At 38.7% G+C, this 27,018-nt stretch overlaps 1 protein-coding gene and 1 long non-coding RNA gene across 11 annotated transcripts in view; one reads left to right on the top strand and one right to left on the bottom strand.

Moving 5' to 3' along the window:
* Positions 1-27,018, top strand: part of DLGAP1 (DLG associated protein 1) — a 968,455-nt gene that overhangs the window by 602,929 nt on the left and 338,508 nt on the right. The gene's annotated exons all lie outside the window — the stretch shown is intronic.
* Positions 1-27,018, bottom strand: part of LOC144329438 (uncharacterized) — a 161,126-nt gene that overhangs the window by 127,666 nt on the left and 6,442 nt on the right. The window lies entirely within an intron of this gene.

Raw genomic sequence — 27,018 nt, 5'->3', positions numbered from 1 at the left:
ATTACTTTGTATTTGATAATAGAGTGTTGTTGATTTGGATGGTTTTTGTGGTAGGGAGAGGAAGGGGTAGTATCTGTGATTTTATTTCTCCTCTAAATAATGGCTAGTGAGACTGAAAGAGCTGACAAACTAATGTATGTACAGATAGTAAAAAGGCAGGTGGAGACATCAGATACCTACAGATCTGTGTCTCCACCAGGGCTTTATAAAATCTTTAAATGACACATGATCTCCTTAGATCTGCTAGGTGCTGTTAGCGGATGTTATATGGCTGGTGATTGAAATATGATCGGTTGTTTTCCAGCGCCAGGATTCTGAATACTTACTGCTCCTTTGCAAAATTAACATTTGTGATGATTGCTCTTTTGGGGGGTGGGGGTCTGCTTAAATACGGCACCACACAAGATCACTGAGGAAGCGTTCATAAGCATGATTCCAGGATCTTTTAAATACAGGTAAAATTATTTTTTCAATAATCTGTTCAAGATTATTTCCATCTTTGCCCAGTGGGAGCTTTCTTTCCCTGGCTGAGTTTTTCCTCCCTCTTGTGTTAGAACAATTTTAAGTCTCCCAATTCAGTTAAAACTACTTTACATGCAATTTGTGAAAGTGCTGAACGGTTCTGCTACTGACTTTGGTTGCTGGGATGTTTCTTTGCTGCGTTTTTCTGAAATCCCATCCATCACATTCATTGATGATTTTCTTTATTTTTAATTTAAATTGCCTTAATAATCCAGCAAGTGAATGTCAAGGTTCCTGAATGGATTTCCTATTGGGTTTGTACAGTCTGCCTGTTTTTCACTGATCTTGTAGAGATGTCCTCTTCATTCATAGAAAGATGAGATTGCTCCAGCCGGTGCTAACTTTGAATGTGGAATCAATGATCAGCAGCAGAATCCTGTTAATTCTCTTCTCTCTCTCTCTGTCTCTCTGATTCTCTATTATTCTCACTCTTGTCATGTCCAATTAATAGAGGGAAAAAAACAATTGACAAAACACTGTGAGAAAGCAGGGGTCCAGAAAGACTCAGTGGTAGTAAAGGGAAGATCAAAACTATACAGGAAAGCCTTATTGGGAGTTGTTAAAGAAACTTTGGTATTCTTGGCCTCCAGTTTCATTGTTTTCTAAAGACATTTTCGGCAACACCAAAATGCTTGGTTAGCCACAGTCCGAGGTTTCTGCCTGTAACACTCACTTTCTGATCTCACAGAATTCCAATCTACTAATTAAAGGCATAGCATTAGTTAGCAAAGAGTGAAAGAGAAAAGCTAGCCTTGGATCTCTCAGGGGCCAGGAGATTTCATTTCCCCTTTTTCCATTCTCCTTAGAAGACAGTTTGCTTGATTGCAAATTAAAGACAGTAAATCAAGGTAATCATTCACCATTCTTTAAGAGAACCATTCACCCACAGTCTCTGGCCCACTTGAGATCATGGCATTACACAATTTTACACAGTGATTTGTGAATGGTAGAACACATTGCTCTTTTGTGTCAGGTTTTATAGGAACTGCTAAAAAATATATGCAATATTGCCAAGCTGACTTTAATTTGTAATTAGATTATGTTTTCCACCACTTTGGTTTTAGGTTCAAAGACAACAATCTGTCTTAGCGGGTTATTGCACAGGGAGAATTTTTTTTCCCATTATTTTGGTAAATTCATATTTATGTGTTTTTCCAAATTCTTAAGTTAAAGCCACCATAGGGAATTACATTAATTTTTTTCAACGACTGATTTATTTATATTCAACCCAGTCCTCTATGTTTATAAACTAAAAAGTAATGATATAAAGAATCAATTAATTACTGTTATACAGAGATAAAGGAGAAAATATTGTGTAAAGAAAGGCATAACATTTACTGTTACTTTTGACCAAATTCTTGTTTTTACTGTTTTTAATTTTTTTTTTTTTTTTGTCTTGAAGAGCACACACGTGATTAAGGAAAGACCTCTTCTGATTCCCTGATCTTTTAAATGTAGGAATATTTAGGACTCTCATTAAAAACTTTTTGTTTCATTTGCTAAAGTCTGGCAATATGCCTGCTTTTTTTCCATTTCTAAGATATATTATACAATGAATTTGCTGAACGTGTAGGTCTTTTTGTGTATATTAGGTCACTATTCTCTATCAACTGGAGTTTCTACTCACTGTTTCACAGAATTAGGAAACTTCCCACAAAAATCAGGCTTGTGATATCACAGAACTGTCTATGAAGCAGAATTACATGAGCCTGGGGTTACTGCATGCCAGGTGCAAGTGTGCAGGTTTATAGATACACCTTCTATCCGCATAGGTATCCCTCCAATAATACTTCTAAAATATGCATTTATACACATGCCATCTTTGATCTCCGATTCATGAACTCAGATCCGTTTTAAGAGTGCCATTTCACAAAGTCCACGTAAGAGGAATGACCATGAAGTGGAGAAACAGGTTTTTCATAGATGTTAGTGGAAAATTCATTACTTTGCTTTTCCACTGATTATATTGAACTTCACCTTGGACCATTAGTGTAGACTAGTTAGGGATGTCCTGCTTCTCTGGACATAGAATAAAGAATAAAGAGGTTTTAGTCCCCTTAATAAGGGGGCATCCAACAATCATAAAAGGAAATTACTTTTGTTCTCCTTAATTTTTGTAACCACAATTTAATATACACTTGCAAGATTGTCTAACTCCTCCCTGATTTAATTCTCTGAGACTCTAAAATCATAAGGTATATAACTAAAGGACCAGGCGGAGTTGGGTTTTCTCCCCTTAAAATGACAGTTTTAGATAATAGAACCTCCTGATCAGAAGGTCATCTGGTATAGCTTCCCATTCACACTAATCTTCCTGCAATGTGGACATTGTATCTTCCTATCTATTTTTCATCTAATAATCTCCTTATAAAAGAAGGCTTTAAAATTATTTAGTCCAATTTAGTTTTTTGAAAAGAGAAAAATCCTAAGGAAATACCTCGATGAGATCAGTCATCTTGTCAGTGGAACCTGGCACTCGCAGGCTCACTGCCTGGCTACAAGTGCTGTTCTGTTCCCTTTATGTTGTACATATTCTATTATCCATTCTCGTAACATCATTTTAAGGCAATGGTGCCAAGGCACAAGGAAGCAAAGGGAGAAGTGACATTATCTGAAAGTTAGAGTTGAAGCAAGTTTGTGACTCGAAAGTCTCAAAAGAGGCAAAGATTAACTAAATCATGCCTGCAATTATTTATTTTAACTTCCAAAGAAAAGAAATTGGTATTCTTCTCCTTTTATGGATGAGTTTTCCCTGCATCATGGTAAACCATGTAGCAAAGGAGGAGGAATGGAGCAGAATGCATTAGGATATGTGATCTTTAGGGAATTTGCTCAGAGCCCTAGTTAGATTTTGAAGACAGCATGCATCCTTCCAGCATCTTCCACTCGTTTGAAGTCAGCATCCCTCATCTTACTTCTCTAGGATAAAAATTAACATAGCTGTTACCATATTTGCAAAGGCCAAACTTTTTATATATATAAAAAATATGTATGGTGTGACAGGTAGGAATTACATATTGGAACAATGGGACCATGGGAGCAAATATATTAAATGGGAGCAACTGCAGCAAATCTGAGAGGAATAGTGCACAGGATATATAAACTAAGAGCTACTAGCTAATCTCTTAGTTATTGCCCCCAACATGTAAAAGGAAGTGATTGGAAATGATTTATCTCTAAAATTGGAAATGCTACATGAAACATTGTAAAGTGGAATCAATATGGGTACACATGGGCACAATAATATCACATGTATACCTGTAGAGAATCATATATATGTGTGGCCACTTGCTCTATCATTGAATATTTACAGGTACAGATTCCTTAATTTTATGTGCACAAGAATCACCTTGAGAGTGTCTGTAAAATGAGGATCTGTGACATCAACCCAGAAGATTCTGATTGCATAGATATGGGATGATTCTGACAGTGATCAATCCCAGAACTGCACTTTAAGTAACCCAATTCTAGAGAACTGTAAGGCTTAATTTCTCACTGTATTTACTGAAGGGGGCAGTAGAGCCTAATAGATGAAATACGGGATCCAGGTGCTCTGACTGCAAGCTTTATTGATGCTGGCTTGCTGCATGACTTTGGGCTCTCTCTACTTAGTACTTCTATTTCTACATCTGTAAAATGGGCATGATGATATGACTGTGTTTGCTTCAGGTCTTAGAAACAAATTAAACTTCAAATTTGAGAAATAAATGAAAAATACAGTGTGAAAATATTCCAAGTTTATAGATCCTCAAACATTAACAAGCTTTATCTCTTTCCCATGTTTCATGTACCATACCACTTTTTCCTTTATATTTTACTTGATCTAGTTTTTATTAAGCTGGAGTTGGGATTAACATATCTGATTTTGGCCGGGCGCGGTGGTTCAAGCCTGTAATCCCAGCACTTTGGGAGGCCGAGATGGGCGGATCACGAGGTCAGGAGATCGAGACCATCCTGGCTAACACGGTGAAACCCCGTCTCTACTAAAAAATACAAAAAATTAGCCGGGCGCGGTGGTGGGCTCCTGTAGTCCCAGCTACTCGGGAGGCTGAGGCAGGAGAATGGCGTAAACCCGGGAGGCGGAGCTTGCAGTGAGCTGAGATCCGGCCACTGCACTCCAGCCTGGGCGACAGAGCAAGACTCTGTCTCAAAAAAAAAAAAAAAAAAAATATCTGATTCTGTGGTAAAGAAAAGCCCTTTCCAATGAGGGATGAAAATAGGTCTTAATCACACTATAGGTGTAAAACTTCACTGTCATGTGTGCCAACTAAACACAGAAAGCTTTCATCTGAAGGCAAAAGTATCACAGAGTCAATCTTTTTCTATTTTCTTTTTTGAAAGACAGTGTTTCCCTTTGTCATCCAGGATGGAGTCCAGTAGTGTGATCACGGCTTACGGTAGCCCTGACCTCCTGGGCTCAAGCGACCCTCCCACCTCAGCCTCCAGAGTAGCTGGGACTACAGACTCACGTCACTATGCCAGGCTAAGTTTTTATGTAGAGACGGGGTTTCGCTATGTTGCCTAAGATGGTCTTAAACTTTTGGCCTCAAGCGATCTTCCCACCTCGGCCTCCCAAATTGCTGGGATTACAGCTGTGAGCCACTGCACCCAGCCTGGATTAATCTTTTGATAGCTCAGCCTCAGTGGATCAGATTTCCCCATGGCTTGATACTGGCTGATGGAATATCATTCTGGCTTCTTCAAGCTTAAGTATATTCACACAAAAAAAGAAAAAAAAAAAAAACCACAACACACACTTGCTTTTGTTTTCATACCTTAAGTCTGTCAAACCCCTGCTGCCTTACTCCAGACAGCTCTGATAAGTCAACGGGACAAGTTTAATTAGTAATAATAGTCATGGGAGGTGTCTACAAGGGAACTCTCTCCACCATCATCACCGCTTTAATTGAGTTAGGAGAACCAGGTTCTCCGTGGAGTATTTCCTCCGTGGCACCTTGATAGGTGCTTTTCCGCCATTGATAGATGACCAAACGCCCTTGGCCATCACTCTTCTTTGCTCATGCCCAAAGTCCCTCAGCCAGATATATCATTCTTCTAATGCTGTAGAAATTCAAAAGAGCGAGTGAACACTGAGCAAGATCTGTCTCATGACCCTCTCCACAGAACCATCAGTTCAAACTTCTGTCAGCCCTGTGACTCTGGGCAGTCTGAAGTCTACCTCACTTGCTTCTCCAGTGTCACCAAAACAATGAAAACAAAACCATTCAGAATTCACAGGAAGTGTTTAATACATTTAATGAAATTATATCTCTTAATTATGAAAACTTGACCGAATAGGCCTGCCATTTTTGGTTATAAAAGTGGAAAATAGTGATGATAGATATCATCCTATGGGCACTGGAAGACCCTGTTTGGCCACCCCGGGACATGCAGTTTACACTCTGAATGCCATCTGCCAGTCTAAGCTCCTCTGTGGACGTCCATCTGACTGGCATCCCCTTAGGTAGAAAATAAGTAGGGAGGGAGGCCTTTCTGCAGGACTTCTCCTTTTAAAGTCCCTTAAAGGAACCCAACTACCTGTATTCCTTGGAAATTTTATGTCTTTGTCTTCTCTCCTTAACTAGTAAAAGTTTCGAAGGCTTATCTGTAACTCAAGGGGTGTCGATGAAACTGTCATTTGTTTGCAAATGAAACCTGAGCTTTCTGAAAATGACTCCCCTGCAAAGTCATTCCCCCATAACACTCCTCCAGCCTTCTAGTTGATTTTAGATAGTTTCCTGTTCTCCCACCTCTTGGAAGTATTCCATGGCACGCTGAGCAGACACTTTTAGTCAAAAATGCCTATAAATAGCTGATTTTCCCTGCTTACTGCCTTCTCTCTAAGGCTTTCACAAAGGAGGTGAAACGAATCCACCAGAAACAAGAGCTTTCTGTGAGGGGTGTGTGGTGAGGCTTATGAAAAATCAAATCCATAGGCTGAAAATTATCGTGTAGGTGGCTTTGCCATATTTGACTTACGCAATCACTGCATGGAAAAAGCAACATTTTATTTCATGCCAGATGATCTCATGAACTGAACAAGCCATCAAGTGAGACTCATTTGAACTTTCATGCTTCTTTAAAAACATGTACTTTGTTTATGAGGCCAGCATCATCCTGATACCAAAGCCTGGCAGAGACACAACAGGAAAAGAGAATTTTAGACCAATATCCCTGATGAACATTGATGCAAAAATCATCAATAAAATACTGGCAAACTGAATCCAGCAGCACAACGAAAAGCTTGTCCACCACGATCAAGTGGGCTTCATCCCTGGGTTGCAAGGCTGGTTCAACATATGCAAATCAATAAACGTAATCCAGCATATACACAGAACCAAAGACAAAGACCACATGATTGTCTCAATAGATGCAGAAAAGGCCTTTGACAAAACTCAACAGCCCTTCATGCTAAAAACCCTCAATAAATTAGGTATTGATGGGACGTATCTCAAAATAATAAGAGCTATTTATGACAGACCCACAGCCAATATCATACTGAATGGGCAAAAACTGGAAGCATTCCCCTTGAAAACTGGAACAAGACAGGGATGCCCTCTCTCACCACTCCTATTCAACATAGTGTTGGAAATTTTGGCCAGGGCAATCAGGCAGGAGAAAGAAATAAAGGGTATTCAATTAGGAAAAGAGGAAGTCAAATTGTCCCTGTTTGCAGATGACATGATTCTATATTTAGGAAACCCCATCGTCTCAGCCCAGAATCTCCCTAAGCTAATAAGCAACTTCAGCAAAGTCTCAGGATACAAAATCAATATGCAAAAATCACAAGCATTCTTATACAACAATAATAGACTAACAGAGAGCCAAATCATGAGTGAACTGCCAGTTGCTTCAAAGAGAATAAAATACCTAGGAATCCAACTTACAAGGGATGTGAAGGACCTCTTCAGGGAGAACTACAAACCACTGCTCAACGAAATAAAAGAGGACACAAACAAATGGAAGAACATTCCATGCTCATGGATAGGAAGAATCAATATCATGAAAATGGCCATACTGCCCAAGGTAATTTATAGATTCAATGCCATCCCCATCAAGCTACCAATGACTTTCTTCACAGAATTGGAAAAAACTACTTTAAACTTCATATGGAATCAAAAAAGAGCCTGCATTGCCAAGACAATCCTAAGCCAAAAGAACAAAGCTGGAGGAGGCATCACGCTACCTGACTTGAAACTATACTACAAGGCTACGGTAACCAAAACAGAAAGGTACTGGTACCAAAACAGAGATATAGACCAATGGAACAGAACAGAGCCCTCAGAAATAACACCACACATCTACAACCATCTGGTCTTTGACAAACCTGACAAAAACAAGAAATGGGGAAAGGATTCCCTATTTAATAAATGGTGCTGAGAAAACTGGCTAGCCATATGTAGAAAGCTGAAACTGGATCCCTTCCTTACACCTTATACAAAAATTAATTCAAGATGGATTAAAGACTTAAATGTTAGACCTGAAACCATAAAAACCCTAGAAGAAAACTTAGGCAATCCCATTCAGGACGTAGGCATGGGCAAGGACTTCATGTCTAAAACACCAAAAGCAATGACAACAAAAGCCAAAATTGACAAATGGGATCTAATTAAACTAAAGAGCTTCTGCACAGCAAAAGAAACTACCATCAGAGTGAACAGGCAACCTACAGAATGGGAGAAAAATTTTGCAATCTACTCATCTGACAAAGGGCTAATATCCAGAATCTACAAAGAACTCAAACACATTTACAAGTAAAAAACAAACAACCCCATCGAAAAGTGGGTGAAGGATATGAACAGACACTTCTCAAAAGAAGATACTTATGCAGCCAATAGACACACGAAAAAATGCTCATCGTCACTGGCCATCAGAGAAATGCAAATGAAAACCACAATGAGACATCATCTCACACCAGTTAGAATGGTGATCATTAAAAAGTCAGGAAACAACAGGTGCTGGAGAGGATGAGGAGAAATAGGAACACTTTTACACTGTTGGTGGGACTGTAAACTAGTTCAACCATTGTGGAAGACAGAGTGGCAATTCCTTAAGGAACTAGAACTAGAAATACTATTTGACCCAGCCATCCCATTACTGGGTATGTACCCAAAGGATTATCAATCATGCTGCTATAAAGACACATGCACACGTATGTATATTGCAGCACTATTCACAATAGCAAAGACTTGGAACCAACCCAAATGTCCATCAATGATAGCCTGGATTAAGAAAATGTGGCACATATACACCATGGAATACTATGCAGCCATAAAAAAGGATGAGTTCTTGTCCTTTGTAGGGATATGGATGAAGCTGGAAACCATTATTCTCAGCAAACTATCGCAAGGACAAAAAACCAAGCACTGCATGTTCTCACTCATAGGTGGGAATTGAACAGTGGGAACACTTGGACACAGGAAGGGAACGTCACACACTGGGGCCTGTCGTGGGGTGGGGGGAGGGAGGAGGGATAACATTAGGAGATATGCCTAATGTAAATGACGAGTTAATGGGTGCAACACACCAACACGGCACATGTATACATACCTAACAAACCTGCATGTTGTGCACATGTACCCTAGTACTTAAAGTATATTTAAAAAAATGTACTTTGACTTTCACACTGCTATAAAAAAAAAAATCAAACCCAATTTTTATTTATTAGATTCTATTTGTAAATCTAGATAACCAATTCCTGTAGCCTTTCCATCATGGGAAATTTGAAACTGTTTTCCCTATCCCTATTTCTCCTCCCAACAGCCCTTCTCTCTTGCCTCCGAGGCCCCACCCATCGTCCACATCACAGAGCCCCCAGAGTGGGGCATGAAACCTCTGGAAGACTGTGCCCATGGTGGGCAGGACGGTAATTTCTTCCTTCACCGATCTTACTGACACGAGCCTTAGAAACCCATACCAGTGGTTAATTTCATCCCCTCCTCCCTTCCCCACTCCGTGAACCCTCTTTAGCAAGAGAGCTGAGCTCAGCAGTACTCTCTCCTCCGCAGGACTCCCTTCTCTCACTTCTTTTCCCTTTCCTTTTATGTAGCTATTTTATTACTTAATTGAGAAGGGATTCCTAGTCCAAGATTGTCAGTTTACAGATGAGAAAACTGAGATCTGGAGAGGCTAAGTGGCATTTCCATGGCCCTTGGTTGTGGAGAGAGGTGGAGAGAAGCAGTGGCGTTCAAAAGTCTTCCTGAGTTCCTCTTATTTTCAAGTTCCTCAATCTCTAGCAAGAGGCAGGCATTTATCTTGATGTTCCTCGCAGTGTTAATAACACTGATTCTAGCCAGGTGTGGTGGCTCACACCTGTAATCCCAGCACTTTGTGAGGCCGAGGCAGGCAGATCACGAGGTCAGGAGTTCAAGACCAGCATGGCCAACATAGTGAAACCCCGTCTCTACTAAAAATACAAAAAAATTAGCCAGGCTTGGTGGCATGAGCCTGTAGTTTCCAGCTACTTGGGAAGCTGAGGCAGGAGAATCGCTTAAACCCAGAAGGCAGAGGTTACAGTGAGCCAAGATCCAGCCTGGGTGACACAGCAAGACTTTGTCTAAAAAAAAAAAAAATAGAAATAAAATAAAAAATAACACTAACTCCACACTTGATGGATACTCAAGACATTTCCTTCCAGTCCCAGCCCCTGCCCTTTCCACTCTGGTGGCTGGATCTAATTTGCTGTGGCCTACGCCCTGTCTATTGCTAAAGTTTCTAGAAAGAGCATCTCATTATGCCTTTCTTTATTAATTTTCCAAGAACGCACACCATCAATAGAAGCAGGTATCTGGAAGAACTCAAAATATCACTTAGCCCAGTGTATTTTGTACTTTTTAACCATCAAAGTCTGTGTTCAAATAAAGCAAAACATGTAAAACAATTTAAAACAGCACTAGTCATATTGACGCAAGAACAAGAGGTTTCAAATCTAAATTCTCTCCCCAAGCCACCCCACCCCACTCTGTACCGGGGCTTTCTACGATTTGAAAACTACTGCCCATTCCTTCCCCATTAATCAATCTAAGCTAAGAAAGATTTTAATGATCCAGGAGGGAAATTTCTGTATCTGTTCTTAATAAGCCCACTCTTAATAAATCAGATCAATCAGAAAGCCCTGATAAGTTCCCAAAAAGATATTGGGATCTCTAGTCTGAGCTTGGAAAGTTAAACATCCCCAGTGTGGTAATTGAATTAGCAGCAGCAGCTGTCCAGGCTGCAGTCCTGGTCCCCTGCCCTTCATTAAAAAGACAGCAGTTGATCCTGGGACTCCCAGAGTTCCTGATTGACTCAGACTACAAAATCACTTTTGGGCTTTAAGCTCTGATAGACAAATTCTTACATCACCGTCATACCTTTTCTCCAGCTATGACCCAAAAAAAAAAAAAGGAATTGACTTTTTTAGGAACACACAGGCCCCTCAACTCCTGGGCTAGTGCTCTTTCCACAGCACCATATTGAACATCTTTTTATCTCCATCCTATGCTGGTTCCACTTTTATGTGACAATGACTAAGAATAAGATGAAGATGGGGTAAGGGGAAGAAGGAGAGAGAGAAGAACTATAACTTACTGAGAAGGTTCTATGGACTTGTGCTTACCATACAGTGCTCTTACATTGTCTTTATTTCTGGAAGTTTCTGGGGTAGCTGTTCTGACCCGTTTTATATGAAAAGGAGGGTATTAAATTTGCTCAAGATTATTCTGCTAGTAAGTGACAAAACAGATTTAAACCCTGGCCTGTCTGATTCCATAATCTGTTCGCTTTCCACCATAGCATGCTGCCTCTGCTTTGGAAATATTTCCTTTGGTCTTCTCCTGAAGGATTTTGAAATGAGAATTTATTTTAATCACAATTAAAAATGAATTATTATGGTTTAAAAAACAGGTTCTACTTCTATGATTAGGTGTAAAACTAAATCTAATTTGGAAAGTAGTCGTGTTTGAAAACAAGTAATACATGAGGTTGATTTGCAAAGTGAGCTATATCAAAAGGGTTGTAATAGGACATTATTTCATGTGAGTGGAAATGTATATCTCAACCTATGAAAGAACCTTCACTCAAGGCTCCTTGTGTTTATTTGCTTGTTTGTTTCAACAAGAAACAATACTACTGACCCCATGAGACTGCCAGCCTAATTGTAGTTATAACATTGTTAATAATACTATAAGGTTCTTATGGATAAATATGCACTGTCTGCCCATTTAATATTCTTTGCTTAATTTAATTTTTGAATGTCTGCTTCTGAAATGATTAGGAAGTAAAGTGGGAATCTTCAAACCCAATTAAATTAAACCCAAACCCCAAACCCAGACTGACAGAGATATGTCAGTGTGATTTTTTATTTTGTCTGTCCTTACTTTTTGGGAGACCAGATGGTTATCTCTCAGCATATTGTGAACCAGAATTCTGCTCGGTACATGAGCTTCATATATCGCAGAGTGTTAACTAAATGTTTGGGAGATTTAACCATTTTACTATTTGTCAAATTACTAGTCCAGGTTTGAAGAAAAAGATATGTTTCCCTAAAGATCTACCCTTAGAATGTTGCCTAATTACCTATAAAAGTAAAATTGAATTAGTAAGTCATATACTATCCAAGGTGGAACAGTTACATGAGCCACCTTAGAGGTGGCTGCAGGTATCCAGGGCATAAACGGTGCTGTTAGAGAATATCAGTAGAGTTTATATTAAATCCTTGTAACAGACAACAATACACAATAGTAAGACTTTGGAAATCTATCAGAATAAAGGTGCCATACCCAGTCATGAACTTAGAAGTCAATGTCGTCTTCACAATCCTCCTTCTTAACTGGTTTAGGGTATTTCCTCATGTACATGTATCACACTGCAGGTAGTTCAGTGTTCTATAGCAAACTCTTGCTTAATGCCCTCCCCTCTTTGTTTAAGCCCAGATGAAGTTAATTTAAAATAAGGGTTAGTTTTAATATGGGCATATTTAAAAGCCTCCATTTCCTTTTGGTTCAGTATTTTATAACATATCGCCATGCATAAGAATGAAATATTAATTATTCACTTAATAGGGACTTCTAAGGAACTGAGAAGTGAAATAATTCCCTAAACTTAAACCATGCCAATTTGATCTCATTTATGTTTTTGAAGATGTTATTAGATTAATAGGTGAATAGAACTGAGCGTTGCATTTCTTCGCGTCAACCCACCGTGAATCTACCCGTTGTAACACGTATTCCCCTCACGTTATTTGTCTGCAAGCATATAATGAAAAATTCTGTTAAATGATTTTATAATACTGTCATTCTCCATGAGTTTTTTATTCAACCAAGATTTCTTCAGCACTTGTTTGACCCAGACTGAACTCTGGGGGCAGTGGCTAGATAAAACCAGGAAAGGAAAAGTCCAGATAGGTAGCTGACCACTCAGCTCGTAGAAATAAGCAAATGGAGAACAGAATGTATTCCTAGTTGACAAGATAATATGAGATTTTATTTTCGAAAGTACTCAAGTTTCCCAAAGATGGAGGATATGGTCTAGCCTGGAGACCAAGCCCAAGCAATTTAATCTCTGGGCAGCATTTCTCAGGGGAACCAATGGTATCAGGATAGGAAAAGAGCAGGGAGCTGCTTCCCAGAGGGGCCTAGGAGGTTGCAGGCTCCTGAGCCCAGCCACCAGGCAGCTGGCTCCAGAGGTGGTGGGGCTGACTAGGCCCTGGGGAAGAAATATAGCAAGCAGCACTGCACTGTTGTGAAGGAAAATACTCTCAGATTCACATTGCATCCGTGCACTCAGCGTCAGTACCAGTCGGCAGGATGGAATGGCATGGATGCTGTGGATAGCAGTAGCAACACTGTGCACCCGGAGAATTTAGATGCCTCTGGGGCAGCCCTCAGACACCTAAATGCTTCCAGGTGTGAGAAGAGCAGAGCTAGCTAGTTGGGAGATAACCCCAGGGAATAATGAATGGGTTTATTACCAGAACTTAACTTTATCTCCAGATTATAACACCTGAGGATGTAGCTTTTAGATTAGGACAATTTTTCTAACAGAGGCGTCAGATCCCAAGTAAAAGGAAGAATTTCTTGTTATTAAAAATGTGTAATGAGAAACTGGATGAACATATGAGGCATAAAGCAAAGGACATTTCCCTATTTGGTGAAATGAGGGCAAACGAGCCCTAGGGTTCCTTTTAAATCAGGTAGTCTAGTTCTCTGCTGTCCCACGTGGTAGCCACTAGCCACATGTGGATCTGTAAATTTCAAGGAATTAAAATTTAAAAAAATAACAATCCAATTTCTCAGTCACCGTAGCTACATTTCTAGTGGTCAGTAACCATGTTTCCTGTTGTTTATTAATCCTTCAATCGACATTTCTGTCATCACAGAAAGTTGTATTGGATGGCATTGCTCTAGTTGTTTTCTGTCTCTTTTACTCTCTTGACTTCTAGTAGATTGGGGCTTTGCCATAAAAAGGTAATACCCTGTGGTGATGTCCCAGTGATTAGAGGTATCCAAATTGCCTGGTAGATTTCTGTGTGCCCAAAGCAGGGCAGGGAGGCCCAGTGAGGGCGAGGGCTGCCCTGTTTGAATGCCTGTCCTCCATGCCCTCACATTGTGGCATTAAATAAATCATTCCACCATTCAAAACTCCTTTTTCTTCATTTGCAAAAATGCTTCGTAGAGTTGTTTTGAGGAGTCAGTTATGTAATATCCCTAGTTTTCAATAAGTACAACTCACTTCCCATTAGAAACATGGGACTAACATAGGCTAGAGTTTTGGCGGGATTCTTACTCACCTTTTATTAGTCACTCATGATGTGCTGGCCATTGTGCTGGGCACGCCATGTGCATTGTCTCCCTGGGTCTTCCCACCCATCTGGCGCCGTCCTCTCCACGTGCCTGCTCGGTTCCTCCTCTGCGTTTTGTACCTGCCTCACCATTAGCCAAGTAGGCAGCACCTTACATAGTATTTCCATTCTCACGCTGAGTTTGGGGCGGTAGTTGCTGAAGCTGTCTTTCGGACAGTAATCCTCATCTGTAAGAAACATGTCTGCAAAACTTTTCTTCTCCTCCATTGACTTGTAAATTACAATGTTTTGGCACCTCTAGGAGCAATATTTGGGCGCAAATGGATTTGGAAGTTGGCGATACATCATCATATCTGCTACAGCCAGTCCTTTGGCTGGTGCCGTTCAGACAGGGCCCCTCATCCTTCGACAGGTTCAGTTTACGTGTTACCCGAAAGACTCCTGTCTACCCCACATTGCTTATGCCTTTCACCAAAGGGAAAGAACTTTCCAGAAAGGCCCTTGGAGTGTTCATTATGGAATATCCAGGGTAGTGGTTTAATTGAACCCTGTTACCTGAGACAAGTGAGTCTGAAACCTTTCCAATGCACGTTGAAAAAATGAACATGATTGATTTACAGGTGTCAATGTCTGGCTTCATTTGTTTGCTCACCAGACTTCCAAAGCTGCGTTTTTCATATTGCTGTCTGAAACCAGGCACTCTTTTGCCATCTTTGAGGCCTGGAAGGAGAGAGATGACTTCAGCCCAAAAAATCAGAACAATGCCATTGGTGGCAGGCCCATTGGAAAAGCTTATTGAGGCCGGATTCCCTAATGTGGACTGTCAGAGGAAGATAATGTTTAGGATTGCAACATCAGCAGGATTGTCACCGGTCAGGCTGGGGCAACACAGAAGCAGAACTGATGAGATTGCACGTTTGACTGACTTCTGAAATAATCCTCTCAAAAAGACCTTTGGGTAGAGTAGAGGGCAGGGTGGCGGGGGAGGTGTTGGGCAGAAAGTCAAATGCAGGAGGGCAGGGCATCTCATCCACCTAATTCGGGTGTTCTCTATCTGAGGCTATGACCTGTGGGACATGCAAGATTGGACTCTACACAATCAGCGAACTCCTGAAATTATATAAAAGTCAAGGGAGTAGGTGAGATGTTCATCTTGCTTAGAAGAAAAATTCTTAGCCTTTATCATGTCCCCAAAAGAAATAAGGAGACACCAACAAGTTTAAATTGTGACATTTAAAAAATTATATGCTTTTTCCTTACAAGCATAAAATTGATGGCTTTTCTTCTTCCTTATGATAACAGTTTATTAGGAAAGCCTCTAGAATAATTTGAGGAATATAAAGTTTTTAAAGAATTATTATTGTGGATGAATATTAGCTGAAGTGAACAGATCCTCTGTTGGAATTTGGAGTTCCTATAACAATGTAAAGCCTGTCGTAGGATTTTTTGTAAAGGAGCTTTTCCTGAATAATTGATTCAAGTAATAAAAAATGAGGATCTTCTCTATGTAAGGGTTGAAGTTGATAGGAAACGGGAATTCAAAGACTTCTAAAACAGTTCTTACTCTCAAAAAGTTTATAGTCCAGTGGAACATTAAATAAATAAATACATGGGCAAAGGAAGAAGCCTAAAGATATCTGAACAAAGAACAGGGAAGTTCACAGGAAGAATTTAAACCTGGATTGTAGGCAAGGAAGGATGGAGGATAAGGAGTTCTCCTCATTTGAAATACCATATCTCTGAAGCCTTGAAAGTATTCCTATGGAAGTATATCAGGAGAGATTTCTCTTAGCATTTTCTCATTGTTTGTTAATCTCTCAACAATTCAGCCCTATATCCCCCATGTTTAACAAGTACCTGAAAAACACTTAATTCCATCTGCAAAGTCCCTTTTTCCATGAAACATCGAATTCAAGGGCATGACACCAGGAGGTGGAGTTCATGGGAGCCAAAATTCTGTCTACACAATAATTCAACAGTGAACATAGATGGTAAATTAGTGAAGCATTCACTGTCATTGACAGCCATGCAGTTCAAGGGCCACGAAGTTCATTCTGGGAAGAGTAAATACAGCTTTGCTACCAGAAAACTGTCTTCAAATTCTGTGTTTTAGCAATTATACAACATTGAGTGAGATATTTCATGTCTGTCTGCCATGGTCTCCTCCTCTGTAATGTGGAGATAGTAAAAATACCTATCATACAGGGTTGTCGAAAGAATTAAATGCCTTAATACATATGGAAGGCACAGACCAATGCTTGGAAAGGGGATATTATATAATGCCTCAATAAATCCTATTATTATTATGCCTGAAAAAACACAGTGGTAGCAGGGTGAGCTGAAGCAAGAGAACAGATTTAAGAGATATTGCAAAAGTTACTGTTAGAGATCACTGTTTCACTTATCAGGGTTTTGAGCACATGAAACCCTTCAGCATCTGTGTTAACTTCCTATGGCTGCAATAAAAAAATGCCCCCAGTTTAGTGCCTTAACACAACGCAAATTTATTATCATACAGTTCTGCAGGTCAGAAGTCCACAGTGGGTCTCAATGAGCTACAATCAAAACAGCAGTAGGGCTGTGTTCCTCCTGGAGGGTCTAGGGAGGACCCCCTTTTCTTGCCTTTGCAAGCTTCTAGAAGCCACCTACATTCCTTGACTCCTGGCCCCTTCCTTCATCTCCAAAGCCAGCAGCTGCATCACCCTGATCTGTGTCTGTGGCCACGTCTCTCTCTCTGACTTTCCTTCTGCTTCTTTGTGATTATATTGGGCCCACTTGATAATGCAGGACAATCTCCCCATCTCAAGACCAGTAAATTACTCACATCTGTGAAGACCCTTTTGCTATATAAGGTAACACGCACAGGTTCTATGGATTAAGATATGGGGTGTCTTTGGGGAGCCCTTAATCTGCCTACTACAGAATCTACTATCTAAAACATGAAATATTTTTAAACTTAATACCATTTTTTTAAACTTGGTGTGAAAGATGTGTGAAATTATATATCTAGTGCATATCCGCTAAATGAGATCATTGTATATATGCATTGGTCCCTGGATATTTCATGTGTATGGTGACGAAATGAAAAGACCATCCATTTCTGTGTTTTTTTAGATAAAAGAATACTCTTCTAAAATAGTTTGGCAGCGTATCCATTCAAATCACTATTTCCAGTCAGAGCACTTGTAGACGGTGTACTCACTTACGTACTCCGCTGTATACAGTCATTTGCTCTTAAATACTGTTAATTTTTGTGTTGCAATTAATTTGTTAGTCCATGTTAAAAATTATCACCTGCTCTAACATCTTGCTTAAAATATACCTATAACCTCATGTATGGAAAAAATCTCTGAAGCATGAAAGTTTTATTGTTCACTCTTCTTGAAATATAAGCATTCAAAAGCTTCATCCACCACTTTTCTTCTTACATTTAAAGTATTAACTCTTAGTGTCATCTAAAAGGAGTGCTCCTTTCTAGTGAGATGGTATGCCCTCTAATGTTTATCATGTGAAAGCTCATTCAGTAAGCTTTTTAGAGCAGAAGAATCTCATGCCAGACAATTTTTTAGTTTATTAGCTCTATATTCCCCTTTGCCTATGAGTAACATATTTGCTACTTCTTATTTGAAATTTTTATTAGTCTCTTAACTTTGTAGTAAAACACCAATTCTTCATGTCATTTGAAATCCCCTTGCAGTATCTATACATGTAAATGCATACATCTTGCACATTTGCAATCAGATATTATATATATGTTTATCTTTTGTTGTATATAATATAATGTTTAATTCAAACACTAGTGAGTGCTAAGTATATTTCAGGTTAAGGGCTCTGTCAAAGGCTGGGAATACAAAGTTGAAAGAACATGACTCTTGCCCTCAAAGAGCTCTCACCAACCTGGGAGGAGAGGGGAACCGATGGTTAAAGTTTTTCAAATAGGGAAAAAAACATGTTTTAAGTATAGAATCACCTGGACTTAGTGATGGAACTACTGAGGTGTCTGGAAAGAGAAAAGTAAAAATGATGAAAAATGTATAGTTTGAAAAATTGGGTGCCTCTCAGTACTTCCAACTGAGATAAATAATACAGGAGAAAGAATACATTTAGATGGAGAAGTTGGTTTTGTTCTCAGCCTGCTGAATCTTATGTGCCTGAAGCATATTCAGTTGAAGATGTCCCGTAGGCAAATGTTCATTTATTCAGATACTATTTGGGAAGTTATTATAGTAAACCAGATAAGAAATGATTGTGTTTGAAATAGGATCAAAGCAATAAAGATGGAGAGAAATAAACATACCTCTCAACTGTATCTTGAAGGTATCAAGTTGGTTAAGAATTGGGTGGGATGGATGAGGAAGAGGGAGGAATGAAAGCAACTGGATTTATGATTGTGGAGTTCTGGAAGACATCAGAACTGGAGAAAGGCACTGGGGAGTCATCACATAGGAGGCTGAGAAGAGTTTGAGCGTGAATGAGGTCCCACTGGGGCATGTGTAAAGTCAGAAGATGAGACATCACAAGCCAACTTTCTGGGCTACATAACAGGAATCATATGAAAAGCTGTAAGAAAGGTCATAAAAACAGGCCAGAAAAGTGTGGGAGCAAAGGGAGAGGAAGAGAATTTCAAGAAACGGAAAGTTTAACAAAGTCAACTACCAAGGAGTGGTCCAGTCAGAGAAGGAATGGAAAGCCTGACCGTGAACTTGGCAATTGGGTGGTAACTATTGCACATGCCAAGAGTTTCCTTAAACTGAAAGGGTAAAAGTCATTTTGTATCATTTTGATAAATGTTTATTATTTTCAATAGTAGTCTATCATTTAATGAAAATATGTATCGCTATTAAAGTATGCAAATACACCATGGCTAGTATATTCATTTCTAAATTATTTGTCATTTGAATTTTTAAACAGTTTTTTACCATTATGAATAATACCATAAATGTCATTTTCAATAAAAGGCTAAAACTCTTTTCCTGGTTAGAATTCCCAAATATTATGCACATCCTTCAATTTGAAGAAAGCAATGCAAGTAATTCTTAGCATCTTAAAATAATTTAAATATTCTAACTTAATCTACAGAGGTTTTCGGCTCTTTTTGTTATTTTCAGATGGAGACATCACAAATGTCTGGGTCAATATCTAGCCTAGCATGCACACTTATAAGAGCAAGCACTTTCTTCATACTATATACTGAAGTCCTCCATGGATGTAGCATTATACTAAATAATCAGCTGTATTTCTTTATATTATAAGTAATTTAATACCATTAGTAATAAGTTTCTTCTGTTTCAAGTGAGTAAGGTAATTTCCCACCTATTAGCTATTTCTGTTGACCTCGCTTCACCAGAGTTCCTCAATCGAAGTTTAATTTTAGCAATCACAATTCTCTCATCTAATTAACAAAAAAATTGGGCCATTGCCTCAGTGTCCTGCATTCAACCTTATTTTGACTGGCCATTTTCTAATAATGTCTGACACTCTTTTTTACCCCAGTGCTTATAATTGTAGTTTCTGTTCCATTGAGTTCATTCTCTTTCCCAGCTCTTTGCTCTCGTTAATGTTTCTTTCACATTTCTTTTTCTTTTCTTTGTGTTTACTTAGTAACCTATTCAAATCCTTTACTGTTACAAACTTTTCAATAATCATCTAGTTGTTTATTCAGGAAAAATTCCTGGAAGTAGATAAGCCAGGCCAACAGTCATGCAAAACACTAAATATTACACATAGATTGACTCCTCGCACGTATTACCAGTGACCTCTAGAAAAGTGGCCTGGATTCCCACCCCAAGGGTACTTTCCATTCTTGATGCACTTTGTAGACGATTCTTCTCTATTGTGAATCCAAATCCACTTCTCTTTGAATTCATCTTGGAGCCGTAAAATAAGAATAAATTTTTTGGCCGGGCATGGTGGCTCACGCCTGTAATGCTAGCACTTTGAGAGGCCGAGGCGGGCGCATCATGAGGTCAGGAGTTCCAGACCAGCTTGGCCAACACAGTGAAACCCCGTCTCTGCTAAAAATACAAAAATTAGCCTGGTGTGGTGGCACGTGTCTGTAGTCTCAGCTACTCAGGAGGCGGAGGTGGGAGAATTGCTTGAACCGGGGAGATGGAGGTTGCAGTGAGCTGAGACCAAGACCACGCCATTGCACTCCAGCCTGGATGACAGAGTGAGACTCCGTCTCAAATAAATAAATAAATTATTAAAAATCTACCTCCCTTTTATTGATTGTAGAACAGCAGGACATATATCTAATTACTCCTCCACGTGGTATTCCTTCACATGTTTAATGCAAACAGTAATTTGCCACTTAAGTCTTCATTTTTCTGCCATCAGTAGAACTAGTTCCTTCAGCTTTTTTTTTTTTAACTTTTATTTTAGGTTAAGGGGTACCTGTGCAGGTTTATTACATAGGCAAATTGCCTGCCACAGGGGTTTGATGTCCAGATTATTTTGTCACTCAGGTAATAAGCATAATACTCAATAGGCAGCTTTTTGATCTTCACCTTCCTCTCCTTCCCTCCACCCTCAAGTCGGCCCCAGAGTCTGTTGTTCCTTTGTTTGTGTCCATATGTACTTAATGTTTGGCTTAAGTGAGAATATGCAGTATCTGGCTTTCTGTTCCCCTGTTAGTTCACTTAGAATAATGGCCTCTAGCTCCATCCATGTTGCTACAAAGGACATAATTTCATTCTATTTTATGGCTGCATAGTATTCCATGGTGTATATGTACTGCATTTTCTTTATCCAGTCTATTGTTCTTGGGCATTTAGGTTGATTCCATAACTTTGCTATTGTGAATAGTGCCTTCAGCAATTCTTTACGTACAGGACGTTCAGCATCTCATCTGACAAATTGTATCTCATCCCAAGAAAAGCATCCCTCTTAGCTCATGGTGGTCATAGTGTGAATATTATTACTTCATTTGGGTGGAGACTTCACGTGTTCAGTGGAAATCTTTGGCCATGAATTTCTACCAAAGTTCCAGTGTGTCTGGGAATCATGTCAGGCTGCCTCACACTCAGCTAAAATTTCTAGGACCATTTTTTCACATGAAATCATACTGATAGCTTTCCCCACACCGTACTGCACATTCAGGTGGTTTAACACAATCTAGAGTTTTACATGTATCTGCATTAAATATTATTATACAGATATGAGTGCATTCTAGACAAAGGCCGCTGGTTACTGAAGTGCAGCTTGTGCACTACCTAACTCTAGGGAGCTCCACTTATGTTAGTAGTCATCTTAGAGTGATTTATTTATTACTATAATTTTCCAGAAAATTGCAATAGAATCTTGAGGAAAGAACAACTTGTTTCTAAATCACTCATCTGAAAGTGTCATTTGAATTACCAAAAAGAATGTTTTCAAAACAATGACAAAATTGGGGAATGCTAAATCTGAGATCCAGTATTTTAAATATTTCCCCACAATGTACAGTATTTTAATTCTCATAATTGTATCCAATATTTCATTGTTGATGTTGGCAATTTTTAAAAGTTCAGAATAGGGCTAGAAAGAAAGACTGTGCTTCCCACTAGAGACTGTCCTGCTCTTTTTCTTGAAATTATTTAGATACCGTTAGGAAAAGTCATTCAACTAGTTATGAATCTCCTATCCAGTCCACATTTTAAAATTGTATTTAAAAGTGCATTACTTTGTTACAGGTAGTATTGGGGGAGGGGTTCATAAACTTAATATACATTTATTGGGGACATTTTATAAAATACCTAAGAACATAAAGAAGATAATAGAAGTCCCCCAGACATAATCACTGTTAGCAAGTTTGTGTTGTTGCTATTCTTTGGAAAGACTGATAATATTACTAAACCTCTGAGGAAAGTCACCAAGGAGGGAAAAAAAGAAAGCACAATATAAACAGTAACAGAAATGAAAAGAGGGCCATGGATATATACACAGTAGATATTAAATCTATCATATGAGAAAAAACAGAAACAAACTTCATACAAATACAGGTTGAATGTCCCTAATTTGAAAATCTCAAATCCAAAATGCTCCAAAATCCAAAACATTTTGAGAGCCAACATGACACTCAAAGGAAATGCTCATTGGAGCATTTTGAATTTCAGATTTTGGGATTGGGGTTGCTGAACCAGTAAGATGTAAACACAACCAGGCGTCACTTAATGATGGGAATACCTTCAGAGAAATGCACCGTAAGGTAACTTGGTTGTTGTGTGAACGTCATAGAGTTTACTGACACATCCTAGATACTAGAGCCTCCTACACCCCTCCACTATGATATAGCCGACTGCTCCTAGACCACAGAATCTTACCGCCTGTCACTGTGCTGAATACTGTGGGCAATTATAACATCATGATAAGTATTTGTGTACCTACACATGGAAAAGATACAAATACGGTGTTATAATCTTATGGGGCTACTGTCTTATATACAATCATCTTTGACCAAAATGTCATTTGGCCCATGACTGTGTTCTAAAATTCGAAAAAATCTGAAATTCAAAACCTTTCTGGTTCCGAGCATTTCAGATAAGGAATAGTCAACGTGTACCTTGAAAATATAAGTGTTCAGTTTCCCAGAAAAATAAAGCATTCAAAACTCAGTAAAAACAGAAACCTTGAATATATCCATAACAACTTAAGAAACTGACATTTTAAAATTTTAGCTTAAAATTTACTCAGAAAAATACCAGACCCTATTAGTTTTATAAAACCTGCAAGAAGAGGTAATCCCTGTCATATAAAAATTCTTCCAGAAATTAGAACAACAACAACAAAAATAGATGCCCAACTAGTTTCAGGATTTAATATAGACTTAAATCAGACAAGGGCCATTTAAGAAAGAGAAATTTAAATGCAATTTCTTTCATGAATCTGACATAAAAATTCTTAATAAACTTAAAAATATAATTAAATAATTAAAAATAATGTAAAATAACATGGTCAAATGACATTTATTTATTAACAAAAAGAAAGATTAATATTAGAAAAGATATTCACATAATTCATAGCACTTAAAGATTAAAGGGAAAAAAGCACATAGGATTGTCTCAATATATGCAGAAAAGGTATTTCCAAATATTCACCAGCCATTAATGATCTAACAAAAAACCTATTATAACAAATTGGGAATAGAAAAAAATTCTTAAAAGGTATATATATGTAGTCAACAGGAACTTCCTGTCATGTTGGATCATTTAAACACTGGCCACTGGTTCTTTCGCCGACATTTCTCTGTTGATTCCTGTTAGTCTATAGCACCTCCTGTAGGATCTTCCCCTAGAAAATATGAGGAAGCAGTTATTACCCAAATCCTGGCAAGCTCAAAGCTGTCTTTTTCCTTGAGTCTTGATACTTGAAGGGGAACGTTATTAGACAGAAAATCTTTGGTTCCTTCTGCCTTCTAACTTAGTATCTTATGGATCCTGCTCCACTCTGTGCTGAGGTTAGATGTTTCTGTGGATAAATCTGATGTCAACCTCATTTTCTCTTCCTTAACTGATTTTATCTTTTTCCTTGAGTGCCTTAAGGATTCTTTTCAAAAATTTTTCTGGGGTATGTCTTTGGATTGATCATTCTAGATGACTTTGCACTGATACAATGGATATCTTTTTAGTAAGTAGATTTAAGGCTTTTTATTTTAGAAAAGTTTTATTGAATTATATTTTAAAGTAATTATTCTATTCCATTGTTTTGGCTTTCTTCTTCCGAGATTATAGCTATGCATATGGTGGCTCTGCTTTGCCTGTATTCGATGTATACCCTTTTCTCTCTAATCCTTCTTTATCCTTTTTGCCTCTGTATAATTTACTTGCATTTTCATTTTTTATCTTTTATGTCCCTTCCTTTACCTTTCTTTCCTTCAATTCTGCCAGTTCCCAATTGACATCCTCCAGCAGTCTATCAATAACCTCCTGTTTTCTTCTCATTTCTTCCCTGAGTTCTTACAATTCTGCTTTGTGATCTTCTTTTATAGCTATAACTGCTTCATTAATGATTGGTTTAATTAATAACAGAATGTTGGGTTATGCTTTTAATCTTTTTTGTGACAATGTATATTTCAGTTGAGTTTTCATTATTTACAAGAGACTCCTGACTGGTCTTCTTCATGTTTCTTTTATTTTTTTACTTTTAAACCTTTATTTTAGGTTGGGGGTGTGTGTGCAGGTTTGTTATATAGGTAAACTCATGTCATAGGCCATATTTCTTATCATACCTGTATGTGTATTACTTGTATGTTACTCCTATTTGAATGAGTTGGATTTTCCTAGGAAATCAAAAGAGTGTTCCTGTGGAGGGAATGATGAGCAGTAGTTTTCCAAGCATCAAGGGCTTCCTTTGCTGCTGCTGCATATGAATTTTTTCTTTATAATACAATCCATCTGTATAGTCACACATCATCTGACTCAGAACCAAACCTAGTTCTGTTCTTCCTCAATTATTTCATGGATCACTTAACAGGCTGCCTGTCACATGGGAACACAAATGATGCAGTCACTTTCAGTAACAGTTTTAGAATTTTCCTGACCCTAATGAGATTTGCCATTTACCCTCCACCTGCTGTGTAAATTTCAGTCTTTTCTGCAGCACTTTCCTTTTGGATTAAGGCCTTTACTTTTGGGGAGTGGGTATTCAACAGAGATTTCAGAGTTCTGCTATATCTAGAATCCCTTCGTACCTCCCACTTACCTACCACAGTATTAAGACTTTTCTCCTTGGCTTCCTGCCTGACTCTGACTTTGGAGTTTGAGGATTTTCTGCTGGTTTTGCTGAAAATGTAATTTGTGGGTGTTTCTTTTCATTTCGTTGTATTGTTGTTTTGTTGTTTGGAATAGATTCCAGGAGAAGTGAGAAAATTCAGCTCCTATGAAAACCAGTCCTGTTACCATTTAGAAATCTTTTTCACCTGTTTTTTTCTTTTTCTATGAAGATGATTTTGTATAAGAGATCTCAGTGTGTGTTTACCTATCAACCAAGTTAATCTTCAAAAATAAAAAATAAAAATAAAGCACAGTCAGCTTAGCATACTACTTCTTTGTAAACCTGGGTTGTTTCTTTAAGCACTTGCAGACTTTCCATTAACAGCCTGCTCTGGGATGATGCTGAGATGTAAAGTCAAGCCTATCATGCTACTATATACAGAATATGTTTTTCTAAAGCTTCAAAAGTCTTGTCTATCTTCAGTGTTTTGTCACCACCATTTCTTTTAACAATCTTTAAGAATGCCCAGGTTGATTTTGGGGCCCCTATCAAAAGTTCTTTGTGGTATAATTTGTCAAGCACTTAATATTTTTAGGCGTGTCCTCTTTTTAAAAAGAAAAATGTCTTCACTGGGAAACTTAAATTATTAATATAATGCATCTTATAATATTTTAAATCAACATCCCACATGCTCATTTTTTAATTTCTTTTATTTATTTTTTTTTGAGACGGAATCTTGCTCTGTCGCCTAGCAATTTAAGAGCTCTGTCATTCATTCATTCAAAAATATTTATTAAATGCCTACAATCACTAGGCCCTGAGTAGAGGCAAAGGATACCACGATAATCAGAAACAGAGATGATTCCTGCTCTTGTGCTCCCATTGTTCAGTGGTGAGATAAATATTCTCAAATCAACCACACAAATGAATGTCAGTTTACTACCATGATAAGGGCTACTGTTGAATTATTCTCAGAGCTCTGCCCTGGTTCTCTGGCAGTGAAATGTCTGCAATCAGGGCTGTCCCTTTTTTCATTGGCAGCAATAATAGTGGAATTCAACTTTCCACAGGACTACGGCCCCATGGAGTCTAAGGCATGGGGAAATGGTGTTTCTTAGCACTCCCCTATACGTCTAGCACCTGAGATCTTCTGTAGTGTTCTTGATCTCAAAGTGTTTATTTCCTGCCTCCCTCCATGCAAGGCACCCTTCATACTCATTCTATTAGAAGAGTAGCTAGCAGAGACTCCGTTCTCTCCACAGTGAATTTAACAGAGACTCAACCTTAAGTGAGTGTCTTTGGAGATACTAGAAGTGTAGTGACCCATACACCTTTTGAACTTTCTGCTCACAAGTAAAGCATATCCCACATGATCACTTGGCTCAATACCTACAAAAGAGATTAGGTAATCGCGTATTGACTTGAGATGTTCAGCAAAGCATACCATAGGAAGTAAGACTGGGATGAGGTCGGAAGGAAATCTAGACTTAATTAGACAATGAGCCAAGGGAATCATGTCTCAAGTAGAGGGAAAAGCGTATGCAAAGGCAGAAAGAAACAAAAGGGTGAGAAATGAATCTAGCATGGCTGGATCACCAAAATAGTACAAGATGAGTCTGGAAAGATGCAGGACCGTGTCACAGGAGCCCAGAGGTCACGTTTAACGTTTGAATCTTTATATCCTTGTTAGTATTTGGGGGGAGGAGCGAAGAAAGCTAATACCTACTTTGCCCTCTGAAAACATCCTTTTGGATGGAGTAGAAGGAGAAGGACAATGGAAGAGGAGAGTCACTTAGAAGACAAATATAATATCCAGGTGCAAGAAAATGGTTAGTGGGACTAGGATGGTGACAGTGATATTGCGGTAAGTGGGTGGTTTCCAGAGATTTCAAATCAATATCTCTTGGTAATATGGCAGGAGAAGGAAGTGTCCAAAAAGAGTACCCAGGTTTCTGACCTGCATAGAAGACAGTGGTTCCATTCACTGAAGTACAGAACTCTACAGGAGCCCCAGTACATTTACTGCT

Source organism: Macaca mulatta, chromosome 18 (assembly GCF_049350105.2).
Source record: "Macaca mulatta isolate MMU2019108-1 chromosome 18, T2T-MMU8v2.0, whole genome shotgun sequence".
NCBI lineage: Eukaryota > Metazoa > Chordata > Mammalia > Primates > Cercopithecidae > Macaca > Macaca mulatta.
This window is presented reverse-complemented; position numbering and strand designations above follow the sequence as displayed.